The sequence below is a fragment of the Varroa destructor genome, unplaced genomic scaffold, assembly GCF_002443255.2.
Source record: "Varroa destructor unplaced genomic scaffold, Vdes_3.0 BEIS01000005.1, whole genome shotgun sequence".
NCBI classification, from domain to species: Eukaryota; Metazoa; Arthropoda; class Arachnida; order Mesostigmata; family Varroidae; genus Varroa; species Varroa destructor.
In genome coordinates this window covers 25,606,945-25,622,395 of record NW_019211458.1, presented here as the reverse complement: position 1 = coordinate 25,622,395, position 15,451 = coordinate 25,606,945, and the positions used below count along the sequence as shown (strand labels likewise).

Here is a 15,451-nt window from a genome sequence, read left to right as displayed (position 1 = left end):
AGAACGTAGAAAAATTTCCCTCTCACATTAACACCTGACAAATAGCTCTAAGAATCTATTGTTCTATTTTTGGTGTTAGCGAAGGTACTATTGTTGAGAGGTTTTGGTCCTGTGTAAACATTACTCAAAAGAACTGCGGGACGCGTGGTTTGTGTGGCACATTGTTACCATGCGATTTCATAGGTCTGCTGAAGAAAACCACAGATAGAAAGACCCGTCCAAAGTTACGCCTAACGGTCTCAATACAAAATCGTAGAAACCACAAAAACAAACAAAGGTAGGTCGTTGACTTGCAGGGCAATAAAAAGCATGTTTTCTATTTATCACAATTGCAACGTACCATAGGACATTTATTTCGATAGCTACCCCTATAATATTGGGCTCGACACTTAATCTTTCTAGGAGCAATAGAATCTCTCTATTTTGTTACCTTTCAGATCGGCTGCGAACAGCGAAAGTGAGCGGACCCCACTGTGAACATACGTAGAAAATGTATCGACTAAGTAAGATCAACCAAAATGTGCCGCTAAACAATTCGAGGACCACGTTATGGTATTTAGGCATTATTTTGGCAAGGTGGCTCCGATCTGGCGGAGCGCAGCGTACTTCTCTGCGCTTTCAAGCCTTAAAGCAAAGATGTCCCTTTGATCAGTTATAAGACGAAGTGCAAAACCAGGGCCCACACAGCACCCACATAGCACAAGTTATGGTAGATGGTACATAAGCTTGGGGTAATATCATCTAGAAATGGTTTAACGGTTCAATTCTTCTATGCGACTTCAAGGAACATCCTTGTGATTTTGCCGTTCAATGAGGACTGTATCTTTTCAAACAGTTCAGAAACGGGTCCAAGTGAGTATTTTCGTTTGAGATTAAAGTGAACTCATTGGAATATATTGGTAACAGAAGTATTGAAAGTTGTGCGGCGATCCGTGGATGCAACTAAGGGTTGGCAAAGACGACAAAAATAGGAAAAGGCCCCGCTGACTTTCGCTAGCGTTCGAGAACATTCTGAATGTCTCCACTCTTTGAGCATGACTTTTTCAAAATGGAAGAACTGCACTTGGCAGTTTTTCTGCAAAGCTTTTCAATGCTCTAAGCGATTCTGTCGGTCCTATTGAATTTATTCTGCGTTAGCAACTTCAGCCTGGGCTATGAAGCGTCTGCTAGAGGCGAACAGCGGCCGTCTTTCTGAGTGATTGCATTCGTTGCAGATATTTTCTTACCCCTATACACAATGTGGTTCCTACGAAATGATCATTAACCTGATACGACCCCACTGTTTTCATATTCATAAGTATGTCTATTACTGAATTTAGGCGCATGCAGCCTCAAGCGTTCGCCGATCGCTAAGTGTCTTCCTTTCCCATAAAGCCAAACCTCATTCGAAGGTGAAAGTTTGAAGAAACATGATTTTTTCTAATACAACGTAGGAGTTATTAACATGCATCAGTGTTGTACTTTTCTATAAACTTATCACAGCCTCTCTTCGGTAATCGTTTTGCTAGATCCCTACAACAGTTTTACGTTGTTTACATTATGAAAAATGCATCCATTCTGAATAAAGCTGACTCGGATAGACATTTGTCTGCATAGCTTCTAGCTATTTAACGAACGCTTTCAATCGAAATGCCCATTTACGAGCAATTGCTAAAGGCTGATTCAAACTACAAGTTTCAATCTGCGTCGCCAGACAGCAGAGCGGCAGTAGAGGCGTGCCCATTATATGCCAAGTCCACAGATCATCGAAAAAATTGATGAGTGTGGGTTCTGTGCAATGCACAATTTGATAATTCCTCTCGGAGCCAGCGCCTTTGACCTCACAGTCGGTTGGACCAGTTGAAAACCATAGATATGGGTTTCGGTTCGCTAAGTTTTTCTATTTCTGTCTTATCACGAACATAATTACAATGACGATAATAGTAAAGTTCCGTATCCTGAATAGTTGGACGCTGCCAGATTATTGCTTTTCGTCTATAGGCTTCATGCAACAGTTATCAAGATAAATGACGGTATCACTGAGCAGTCATTAACTTGCTCGACTAGTGCTTCGGGCACGAACAGGAAAAAGAGCCGGACCTGCAGAGTACGGTGAGGCATACGAACTGCGCGATGGTATAGAAATGGTTTAATAGAAATGTCAAAGGATCGTGATGTGTTCGATTCAAACAGACAGATGTTGGCACAGCCGTTGGGCAAAATGAACGCAGTTCTATCTAGAGGTACAAGAATGACGTAGCTCAAAGTACGGAAGATTAAATCAGAAAGCTAGTTAGCTCGTGTACATTGTTTAAACGCATCGAGCCGAATGGCCAGTAATTACATTTAGATACGCTGCTTCTATAGGTGACCCTGTCTGGAGCGAAAGCCGCGTCTCAGCATTTCGATAACAGATAACAGCATGAACACAATCAATAAAGCTCCTCACCGCGCTGCTTCCTGTAGCAAAACAATTACGGTGAACGGTTGGATATGAATGGCCGTTTTTAGGGAAGCCGTAAAAACCTTAAGTCCTGCTGAGACGTCTATGTAAAACTTCGACCTCGTTTCCCGCCAATGGGCATCGACTTCGAACATAGACAGCCATTCGAGTAACGAAGACGCCTATTTAATATCGCTTATAAACACAGTATCTAACAGAGTTTGAGCATTATATAGATTAATCAAGATTTTTGTCGCACACAAATGTCTAATTGTCTTCTTATCTAATTACTAGATATATTTGAAAATTAATTACTAGAGTAGATGAATACTGAGCAATCGAAGGGGAACTTCTGCTCTAGAAGAACGCTCATAGGATTTATGACTGTCTCTGCCGTAAAAATGCTCTGCTAAGGATGTGCAACTTCATTTGCGTTTTTTTTATTTTAACTTTAGATACTCCAAACTCATGGCTGTTCCAAGAACGTTCAGTGATTGCTACATTTATCCACGCCAGTGTACATTGATGAGTTGGCTAGGAGGATCTAAAATGGTTTATTATATTATATATATTATTATTATTATTATACTATCTTTCGGAGAGATAACCAAATTATGCCTAATGCCGTTAGCCGTGTCCCCGCTGACGACACAAATCCGCACCTTGTCCCCTTTAGCATTGCAGCCATTGACTGACTGAACGATGCGTTCGGAGCAAGGTCCCGCTTAGTAGCATTTGTTCCGGCTATGCCTGAGGGTGCCCCAAAGCATCCACTATGGCCATCTGCATTTTCATTTCAAGAATCTCCACTGCCTTTGATATAATCTTAAGGGTAGACCTAACGACACTCCAACTACTCCAGATATACTAGCCTATTGAAACAAGGATCTCCGGCAGCCTTTTTCATAGAACTTTGTCCTTAAAAAAGCAAAACGGTAAGATTAGAGGTAAGTGTGGCATAGGTATTGATGTGGCCATGTCAATAGCCTGCTTTACCTCAGCTGAATAAGCTAGATGTATGATTTATTGATTTAATAGACAGGCTATTCTTATTGGAACCGTTCCGAAAGAGTACATGCACTCTTTTTAAGTATTGTGGAACTTATGTCGGGACGCATCGGATCGCTTCAGCGAAGATAGAACCATTCCGATGCTGGTATATTCAGGACAGCTTCTCTGCCGCAATTTGTAAGCGGCGAGACACGTCATCGTCCCGTAATCTTTGCCATCATCGAATAGGTCTGTGTAATAAGTAGAGCGCTAGTGCAACGGTTAGTCAGTTACGAGCACTTCGCGCGTATCCGATTCGAACGAACGGCAGAGTAGGGCCTTTGTCCTAATTCACTGAAAAAATACGGTTATTGCCACCCTTACCTGATTCCCAGATGGGAATCAGGCGAGTTTCTGAGCTGAATAGCGTTACAAAAATAGAAAATTTTATTAATGATTCAAAGAAAAACATCGGGTGTTTCAGATTTCGCTTCAACCTCTTTTGATCAGTTCTTGGTGGTTTTGAAATGTGAACATATGGGTGGAGCATGTGTCATTGGGTTTGTCTTTCTTAAAGACCACATTTGCCGAATTCTGCTGTACTGGCTATCTTATTTTTGAGCGTAAAAATCCATAAAAGCGTCGTCTGATTTTCTTGCCATCCGATCATAACGGTTTTAATTAACGGAGTTAATACGCTTTTATAGTGTTAGTTGAATGCTAATTTACTATGTTTCATTAGAGTAACTATTGTATTTGAGTAAAACATAGCTCTTGGCGGAGCTCACTGGCCGAAAGTTTCGGGCCGATCAGTCAATTCATTCTGTTCGCGATCTACAAGCTTCCAGAGTTCTACTCAACGATATTATTATCATTAGCCCTCGTGTTACCCCTCCCATTAGATAAGCTCGCCCTTATTTTCAAGTGCACAAAACAACGAGTTTCAATGGTCGAGGAACTAGGCAGAAGAAGGAGGAGATTGGACATGCCAAACATGAATACATTGCAGGTCTCGCTGATCGGATACAGATTAGTGGACGTTCGCAATAGAAAGATTGCGAAGATTAAGGTGTATACGAAAAACTTAGCGAGTTAGTGCAGAAGCCTAGAAATCTCTGAAATTCCTCACTGTAATTGAACGGAATGCGTGGTTCATCGTACGAGGTAGCCTTATCGTCAATTAGAGTTCAGTAGTACAATTCGAAGGCATACATTTATGCACCATAAATAAATGGTTTGTGAAGCTGAATATGCGTACGTAGGTTAACAATACTTGTGGGCATCTAGTGATGGCTAGGGAGCCTTAAATACGATCTTAGTTAGAAAGGCCACTTAAGTATTCGGGATGGTATTCAAAAACTCCATCTTATATTAATTTTTTTTTGCAGAAACAATTAAGCTAAATTAAATTAAGCACCTAAAATTAACCGGATGCTTCTATACGAGTAGCTGCATTTATTTGTTCCACATATGTTGCAGCTTGACATCTGCAGACAACTAGGAACAATTCTCCCTGAATTTTTAAGCAAACTGTAAAATATAATATCACACAAAATACGCGTACGTACAAAATTCACGGGTTAACCATAGATGCAATTATTGCTATTAATTTTGGACCATGAGTCTACTCTAAATGTCCGTTTTCGTATTCATTCACTCGGTTGCATCTAGTGTTCACTTGCAATTCTTGAATGTAAAGTTCTGTCTCAATAATAAGTTCGCCAAGTTCTCTTTCGGACCAATTAAAGTTAGAACTACTGAGCACTAAAAACTCATCTTAAAGCAAGTCGAAATAGTGGTAATTCCGTTTTCCCTAGCGGTAAACGTTGGTTGCGATCAATATAGGGAACTGCCAGATTTTCATTGGCACTATTCAAACAAGTATACTCCGTGCCAGCATTGGCAAGGTTAGTCACAACGTTCATGTCAGTAAGTGCCCTTAATATAATCTGTTACTGACCTCTCCAAGAGGGGGTCGTATTTAGAGAGACAAGTGTGTTTAATACATAGACGAGTTAGACTAAGAAGTTTAGGAATTGCCACAGCAAACGCGATGGAATCGTACAGGTTTAACTTCGAACCCTAGAAGCCATCAGGTAAACGTTTCACTAGAATGTCCCGCATGCTTAATTTCCTCTTCCAAGAATTCTCATATGAAACTAATGTATCATGCGTTGGAAGAACAAAGGTTAGGATAGGTTGTGCAGCCAACTAACCTCCAACCTTCCGTATCTCGGAAAAGGAAATTTAACGAACTGCTGATTTGATATTCAGCACGAAAACAGATAGCCATTGCTACAGATGTTGCATTTGATTCAATATGGGTATTAGCCCAGTGTGGAAAGTATTTTTATCGAACTACAATTCTACCGTGCTTTAGGACCTATAAGGATGATTTGGTCAGAACGTTTTAGTGTCATCAGATGATAATGCACGATTTCAGTCCCAGGTATAAAACGGAAATATTATACCTACTGCTACAAGAGCTGACAGAGGCAGCTTATTACGATTTTGGTCACAAGATGATTTTACAACCTGTCGATCATAGTCAATAAGCGCATCTTCGACAGATAATGATATTCGTCGTGGCTTATCTGGCCTTCATGGTGCAGCAGACAAAAATCATTGTGTCATTTATAGCTTGAATTCTGGTACTTGAAGGAGCAAAGCCAGCGAGTTTCGCTGTAAACGATAACACGATGTCAGCCTCGTGAAGTGAACTGCAGTAAATAAAATCTCAATTTAATATACCCAGTAAAGCTCCCTTGTCGAGGGTTTGGGGGCCGACAAACCTGAAAAAGCGTGTGGAACGGGTTTGTCAATCCAGATTCTCTTTAAAGAGAGAGGGTGTCTAAAAAAGCAGAAATCCTCTGTATTGAATGCATAGCTGGTGCAACTTATCTGTTAGCGATATTTAAACGCCACATCAGTGCATGCAGTACATTCGAAGTCAGCCGAAGGCCATCAAATAAGTGAAGCTGCGTAGCTGGAGTCCGTGTCCACGCGAATTTTCTACATACACTATATTTAGTGGAAGTATCTTAATATCCAATGCCACTGATATCTCATTACATCAGATTTTCATTAGTGAAGATTAACGTTCGTCATGCGTCCCATTGTGTCAGTTCATTGAGTGCTTTACTGTATCTCATTATCCATGTAGATCCACTACAGATAGTGCAGCTAACTTAACACGATAAGCCTTTTAACTCCTCATTTTCTACAAGGATTATGCAATGCCCTTATTTCTTGAATCCTTTGTGGAGAAATGCGTGAGGAGTAAGCTTGAGCTGAACATCAGATGTTATGATTTTTACGTCCGGTATCGATGTTAGGCCTCCCCTCAGACGGCCGCCTCTCAACGGCAAAAACTATTTACGCATTCGGATTCAAACTCAGTCCACCAGGATTTTCTTCGGCTTAACGCAACGCTTACCTACAACGTTGTCAATTTAATTTTAAATAGAGTTTCAAGAAAGTCGCCCTGTACGCCTGTCGTACCAGAGCGTTCACGGAATGATTCATCCAACTATAGAACAGGTGACATTGTTAATCTTTAAAAGTTTTATTAGTACGGTTAAGAAAAGCATATCTGTTTAGTATCAATATCTAATGCGGCAATAACAAATTGTGCGATTTTCCTCGGCTCGTTTCATGTTAGGTCGGTAAACACATAATAATATCTATAGTGGTGGTCTCCTGCCAAGGATACAACGCACCTTTAGCCTGTACGGTAAAATCACCCATTGAAACAAACTTTAAAGTTGTTCAAAATATATTACATTTTTAGCTGTTTATTCGTCGTTGTTTATAATGGAGTTAATTTCGGTAACTTTTCGTTGCTTGGTCCGACGTCGTACTTAACGTAAAACATAAACAGAACCAAAGGGAACGGCTATGTTAATAACAGCCATAGCGCCAGCCATGTCATTCCTGTTAATGAAGATCAGACGTTTCTAATCTATACTTAGATCTAACTGGCTAATGGATCGAGGAAGATTCAGAGAGTACAGTCGTATAATGTTATCATATTTTCATGCGATTCTGATTTGTTTATTCTGAAAACGTTTCTTGAGAAAAGTAGATCAGTACACATCGATACAATGTAAGGCTGAACTATTGCTCTCGAACCTGGATCTTTTTTCAAAGAGAACTAGCGGAAGAGAAAATTTATTTGTGCGCGTTCCTATTTGTGCATCTTGACCCGTTCTTGCGTCGGTGCTTTATCATTGGGAACATAAAATAATCCAATGATATTTCGTGACGTTCTTCGCCTAAGAACATTTACTTACGGCAAAATCTTTTCGTTCACTTATTTTTCAGCAGTAAAAAAAAGGATCATTTTTTGTTATGAACATGATTGTATAGTACTAATAGGTCGAACTCATAGACGTAGACATAGATGATCAGCGTACACGTCACACGTCATGAGCGTGGTGGATCGCGGGCACTAGAAGACGCTGTTCTGCCGAAAAAGATATATACAAAATGCACCGCAACGGATATTACGCGGATCACTTTGCCTACGCCAGCCAACGAAGGTATGCCTTCCCATTATGTGACAATCTCTATAAGCCTGAAAAACCTTAGCCCATAAAATCGGGACTCACTAAGCTGTTGCTAAACAGATGTTTTAAACTGCTTGGAAAATATTTCGTGTAACACATACGGATGTGTGTTATTCCATCGAGTAGCCGATAAAAAAACGAAGCGATTAAAGAGACCAACGACCGGGAACTGAGTAGATTCAGTTGCGCAGGTTCCGCGTCTGTATCGACGAAAAAGCGCAAGGACGTCTATGACCTTTATATGGCGCAGCTGTACTCGGCCTCTGATTTGTCGCCTCTCTTCGTAACCCTGACGCTAGCTATGCTGCCAGCATAGCATAGCGTTAGGAGAACGATCGGGACTACATAGATGCAGCACGCCAACTGCAGTTGAGTTCACAGAAAAAAAAAAAGACGGAACACGAAAAATCACTCGTGTAGCACCAGCAGGCCATCTGGCACTGCGTATTGTTTGGTCCGAGACGATACCTCCAAATGGGTTTTGAGTAAAGAACAGAGTGTACTTTCCGTTTCTTTTGGAGCTAGTGGAAGCTTGGCGTTGGATATGCAGCTAGTGCCATGGTGTTGACGGATACATCAATTCACTTAAATAACGCTCAAACAATGATTAATTAGGTTAAATTGCATCGGGACACAAAAAAGGCTCATTCGTATCAAAATATCTGTTTGCACTGAAAGCTTAGTAAGGCTAAATGCTAGCCTTATCTGTTTGTTGGTAAAAAGGTGCAGTACCGTTTTTTTTTACAACTGGGCGCGTTCACGTTAATACAGAGCTGAAGAATAAATGCAAAATCATACTCTAATAGCTAGCTAGGATTCATGCTAACTCATGATAATTTCGAAGGAATATATATATATATATATTATCCAAAAGTTATTTGACAGATTGAAAAACTTGAATACGTCTTGGATAAAGTTAATAGATAAAGATAATACGTTTTCGTAAATGGAAAACAGCGTAAAAATGGAATAGACGCGCTTCATCGAATTCTATATTGAGTTGACCCTCCGTTTTGCTGGAAAATTTCCGTACAGTACCCTACTGCTGTGGTAAATGTCAACTTTTCGTGAACCACAACGAGTTTATGTACGCACCTAAGTCGATGGATCCTTTGAGCGAATTACTGCTGCCAAAAGCACGTCATAACATTTACCTAATGTCACGTCAGAACTTAGACAGAGATAAGCACCAACGTAGCCTCTAATAGAACAAACTATAGTCTGATGATGATGACGATAATGGCTTACTCGCAAAAAATTATCTAATTTCTTTGACGCGTTAGAACTGTTACTTTGAAAGTACGTATATCCTATCATCTAAGTCCTAGCTAAAGAGAGCGCACAGACCTAAATGTGGTGCCACCATGTCTCAGGACATTTCCGCGTTGCTCGTGGGTTTATATTGTCCAAATGTCTCCAAAAGCAATAACACCTGTACGAAAGGCCGGATCCAGAGCGTATATACTGCAGCACGCTCCGTTTCTCATTTGTTTTCAATCATTAGCAAGGACATCCTGAGAAGGACCATACACGCTTTTGAAAATTAACTTTGATGAGGTTGAGGAAGAGATTCGGAAGCGAACCGAACTATGAATTGTTACTGATGGCCAAAAGAAAGAAACCTTGTGAAAAATGTTTGATTCTCACTCTTTGGGAAATGTTTCCTCTTGTCATGTTCTGATCGCATGCTTTTTTCGGCCTAGATTAGTAACGCATCCTGCTACAATAACGCTGCTCGGTTGTCATATTATTCTTACTACTTATTCGGTGATTATTGCTTTCCTTTGGGGTTTTATCTAACATTTATATTGTAAATGATTTACGGTAGGCTATGTATGTAATTATATTGACCCACAATTTATAGACTATAAATGTCGCAAGGCAAAAATCGATCAGTCTTTCTTACGTAGTCAGTTTACCGTGATGGGCGACTTGTATCCTCCGTCGGTTGCGAATGGTTCGTCCCATCACATTTTTATTTGGCGTACGCATTTTACGTTTACGTGCATCTCCACGAAAACGACCTTTAGCAATACCTGAGGGCATTTTCCTCAAAAAAAATTAAAGAAATGTCTTTTTCTCGAACTCGCAACCCGATTCGAATAGCTATAGCATCATACATTCTCTATCAACCGGAAACTAGAACTCCGTAATGATCGAACCAGCGACGACTACAAAGGGATAGCAATCCGATCTGCGGCAGTAGAGAATTTCTTTGGACCTTTTCTCTTCTAGAAGGTATCTAAGCAGTTTGTTGCCCTTTTGTGCATAATCGTTTTGACTGGCTTTTAAGAACTTTCTCGGTGGCCCGTGAAGCGCCTCCATACAATGCGAGCATTTTAAAAATATTCTAAACAGAACGATATTGCGCCTATGCTTCAAAACAAAATTCCGCTTTATATAATCAGATAGGTACGACCGTTCGAGGTCTCAGAAATGTGCACGTAAAACTTTGACGAATTTGAAGAATCAAAGTATCGACTGCAAAAAGCGGATCGCGTTCCATAAATTAGTGGCGTTATTCTTGAATTAGTAGTCTTGCCAGCCGTAGAGTTGTCGTCATGCATGCCACATAAAACCCGGGTTGTTCTTTCAGCTTGCGCAGTAGCCCAACGTCGAAGATAACACCCATTGTGGCGCCTAATGTAAGCTGGTAAGGAATTAATTATAAATAATAATTAACAATCAGCAAATAAGAACTTAGAGAATGGAACTTATTAACGAAATGTTACGACCTGTGCACAAGCCTGATATACGCAAGTATGAAAGTGAGCACTATTGGTTGGTATCCAAACGGATATGCAGTTGTTTGTGTGTGTATCCGTGTCCATGTGATAAAGTTGGCTAAGTTGATTTTTACCTTTTGCTGGCTTATTCGATAAATCCAAATATGATGGCAATCCTCTCCTCATACGACTCATCAACCGATAGTATGCTCCTTGGAGAGACGGACAGGACGACCGAATATCACACAGTTTTTGCTGACCTATTAAGGACTTAACTGCGCATGTAAGCCTTCTATTTTGCATGGGCGCCTTTGTGCTCGGGTTTGAACTTGAGCACTTGCTTATCAAAAGTTTTGATCAGTCGACAATAATACAACGTCATACGTGAGACAATAGTTAAGTTCTGTCTGTTATCATTGCCAGTTTGAACAGAGATACTACGCGAATAATTCTACAGTTATAATTGATTGCATTTTAACTTCTCGATGTAAGCCTCACTGAACTTTTTCCAAGTGGAGAAGGCCACTAACCAGGTCTCATAGATGGGAAAAAGGCAACGCGCGACAAAGCTTCGACATTCGTAATAGAGTTGCCCAGGTAAGAAGCTTTCAACAGCAAGGTTTCGCAAATCCTCAGGCGGCAAGCCAGTAAAGATATAGCGAAGGCTCAAGGAGCCTGCACACAATGAGCCTGAGATTGTCCTGGAACCACACAATAGTTCAAATCACAACTATGACCTGCAACGGCTGGATGGCAACTGCAACAGGCCTATGCTTGGGCCTGTGGCTGAAGAAGGCGCCTAAGACCAAACGGCAAGGAGCTAGGATAGCAGCTTCAGAGGGCGACAGCATTAATAGCCAGAATCTATCCCCACACACAACTGCTCGTGTCGTTCTCCTCTTCTTTACAAAACCGTAGGAACAGTGGATCACCACAAGTTGTGACAATCCAGAAAGGTCAACTGGGTATAGTAAAGGCACTAACAAGGATTGCGAACGATAAAATACGCGATCGTCTCTGTTTAGGATGCAGAAAATGAAGAGTGGATAGTTCATTCGAGAGAGAAAGTGCGTCAAGATTTAATCAGAATTGAATAATGCGGGATAAATGTAACCGTTTTGTCCGACCAGCAAATCAGACAAATGGATAAGCTAAAGAGCGATCCAGCTCAGGCCGCAACCAATAAGCAAAGTCGGCGCCAATGCACTACAGCTTGAATTTAATAACATTTATAGTTTCAACCGATCAGTTAAAAATGGACATTGGCTTAGTAAGTTATAATATATAAACAATACACAATTCATTCGACAATGTCCGCAGTCATTGAATAAATAGACGTACGGTCAGGTCGGGAAAAGTGTGTAACAGACTGAGACAATAATTTTTGTCTACTGGCGGAACATTCTAAACAGGGTGCACATAATTGCATTTAATTCAATGAGCTTGAAAAATACCAAGCAGAGACCAACAAACAACTGAAGCATTACAGATATGCGTACCTAATTTGCAACGTCCCCGCAAAAGTATCGAAGTAAGCAGATTTATCACGACGAGCTCAAGTCCTGTTTGTAGTTCAGCGACTTTCACGAAGTATATTATTGATCTGCATTCAATCAAAGGATCTCATGACTTTCTTGAGAGAAAATAATATTAAACACACCAATAGCAGTTCTAATGTCCTCCCGTTCGTTGCTTGATGCACGCCCTATTCTATGCTATAGGAAAAGTTATGGAGTCCCTGGTCTTATGATTTTTCTAGACTGGGAACTCAGGCAGCGAACTACTACTCTCTCCTCGAGCAACGTCTATATATAAAAACCCCAATGCAATAAACGTATGTGTGTGTTTTGTTAAGTGACTGTATGTGAACGCGAATAGCGGCAATAAAATGCCTTTGATGGCTTTCTCGTCACAAATGGCAGAGGACTAGCCACCTGGTCCTTCGGAGTGATGTGCGATGCCGTTTGGAAACTATTCAATTGTATTTCTTGTGGCTTTTGGGTATTGGATGTCAGGGCCTTAAAGCAAGCTATTCAATGTCGTCATGCACAGAACGCGGTTTACTGATATTTCATGCAGGCTCATTGGTCGACGAAGCCGACATATTGAGGGGCGCCCTAAATACAACATGAATGGGTAAGTCAGCCAGCTAGGGAAAGCTCAAGGGAAAAAGCAAAACAAGGAAAGAAAGAGTAAAGGAGCGTTCAGGTGGTTGGTCCCAACTCCACCATAAGCGTTGCTTGAACTTCAGCTGTTAATCAGTTGGGTATTTCGGACCCTTCTCTGGTTGTCGTTGCGTTTTAAGGCCCCACTTGCTAGCCTAGATAAGGCAGTGAATAGGAGGAAGCAGCAGCAGTACGGGTAACTGGTTCTTTTCCAAGGCAGCTAAATCTCTCGGGGTCCTCGACGTGCCTCCATTCTCGGCGCTACGGTTGCCTTTTTAGATCTTCCCCTCTTTCGGGCTGAAAGAGCCTTAATCAAAGCGCTCATGCCCCTACAGGCACGTATATTCTTCCGTCTAGCATTTTCACGGGCACGCTTGCGCCGTAGAGATGCGAGTGTGACGCAAGCTGCTTCCCTCTCAAGCTGCGTTCGATCTGTTTTAGCGCAGATTGACCCGTTGGGATCAAGTAGGAAACCTTGGCCAGTCTGGCTGATCGATCGGACAAGAAAACAACGTTGATAGTACGTAGGATCAAATACGCCCAAATCAAACATTTTGGATACTGATTGAAGACCCTACTTGCTTTCAACGAATAGCATACGTTAGTCAGTGATACCAGAGTACCTTACAAATGAATTCATGAAGCGGCACACCCAATCTGCTAATTTTCCTTTGATGCTTTCGTTATTTATGGTTTGTATATTATGAATGATTTGACGGCTTAAGGGTTTAGAAGGCTTTTCGCTAAGGAAGCACTAGACGTAGCAAAACAGTGATTATTACATAAAGATCAAGTATGTGTAAACCACCGTTGAAAATATTTGGAGTATTATTATAGCTTCTAACTTAAATATCCGCCTCATTTTGTCACACGTTCTTATAATAGCCCCTACCAACAACAATTTACAAAAATAGAATCTCCAAGTGAATCAAAATCCCAACAGTTTGAAATTTGTTGCATTTCCTAACTGCAAAATCTGCTATTACCTGCCATCAGTTTTACAGTTTTGGCTGTCTGGCAAATATCGGTTGTTCCTTGTGAGGTTTCCTCACAGAGGAAAGCTCTGTGAAATTCTGCTATGAGATGGATTACGCTCCGCTGACTTACATTACTGCTGCTGTTGTCATCATCGAAGTCGTTGCTGCCGCACTACTGTTTCAGCTCCTACCTTGCTCCACTGTACTGCAGTGCTGCTTCTGGCCTATTTCCTGTGTAGCCGCCTCCCTGATGCGTTGCACTGTGTTGGCTAGAGCCAACCTGGCTGGCCTGGGATCGCGCTATGTATGTGGGTTCAACCAAGAGGACACGGATAGAGACGTGTTATCAAAGCCTACAGTTGCTGCCGTTTGGCAGTGGGAGTCGCGGTAACATTTGCGCCTATGGCAATGGTCGAGGCAGGCGTCGAAATGTCATCATTCTTTGTAATTTCGCTAAGGCCACCCTGCCGGTGAGCCGAATTACCCAGTACCCACCTTGACTGTGTCCCTCCTCTGTCTCATTGTTTGCATGGTAACGCAATGCAGGGTAGAACGCAAGCGCGCGCTGTGCCGGCCACTTCAGCATTTGGAACGCAGCTCTAAACAACTACGACCGAAGCATGGGCCGAGAGGCGCCATTGTCATTTAGAAAGTCACCTCCATCTCGGCTAGCCTATTTGGCTGTCAGGAGTACCACTACTTTACAAATGGAACCCATACATTCGCGCACGGCATTGTGAGCTACCAAGTTAGTGCAAAGCCGATGGAATGGTACAGTTAACGAAAAGAAAGGCAAGTCTTTTGCAGCAGACAGGAGTCTCCAGCTGGGTGCATGCGTAGGGCAAAGTCTGTCTATTATCCGAATGAGATGGCTATTTTAGTTTCCTCTTCGCCTCCTTTTTCCATTCATCCTTCGTCTCCTTTTTCCATATATCCTTTGTCTATATCATTGTTTCTTGTTGCGGTTGAGCTGGGTGGTGGCCATTGCGCCAACATGTCGATTTGACGTAACGCTGTGGTCAGATGTAGCAATCGACATAGAACATCTTTCGAGCTTAGGACCCCTACGTAAATTCGATGCACATGTTAATGTGTACCAAATTCTATTTGCAACAATCAGTAAGACAAGTGGCACATTAAAGTACGCATCAGGTTTGGACACAACCGTTTGTTATAAAAATACTCGTACATGAGGAATATATATGGAACTAAAATAACTGTTTGTTTCTTATATAACCACACTCTTCGTGTAATATGGGGTGTATATAATGAAAAGTGATCATATAATTGTTATATAATATAATAATTTTATAATATACATATCTTGTTTTGTTGAAATCATGTATATAGTTTATGCAAAGCTGTGTTTTGCATAAACTTACGGCACAAAAAGTAGCGTTTGGAGTACCCCTCACACCAAAGGAGGTTGTTAAGACAAAAGAACGTTTGTGACGCCATATTTTTTTTAGATTAGACCTTTTAATATTTTTGTCAACTGCCTGCCGAGTTTCAAGAACATAAACGTAATAGAAGACGACACGCTAGTGTGGTCATTTGAAGCATATCTTTTTTTTATAGAAAATTTGCAACACGCCTGTAGATG

At 41.2% G+C, this 15,451-nt stretch overlaps 1 long non-coding RNA gene across 1 annotated transcript in view; it reads right to left on the bottom strand.

Annotated features, from left to right (window-relative positions):
- Window positions 1-14,204, bottom strand: part of LOC147755471 (uncharacterized) — a 45,622-nt gene extending 31,418 nt beyond the window's left edge. The window contains exon 1 of the long non-coding RNA XR_015329076.1: window positions 13,979-14,204. This is a non-coding gene — a long non-coding RNA (uncharacterized LOC147755471). The remainder of the gene's footprint in view (window positions 1-13,978) is intronic.
- Window positions 14,205-15,451: the final 1,247 nt, after the last annotated feature.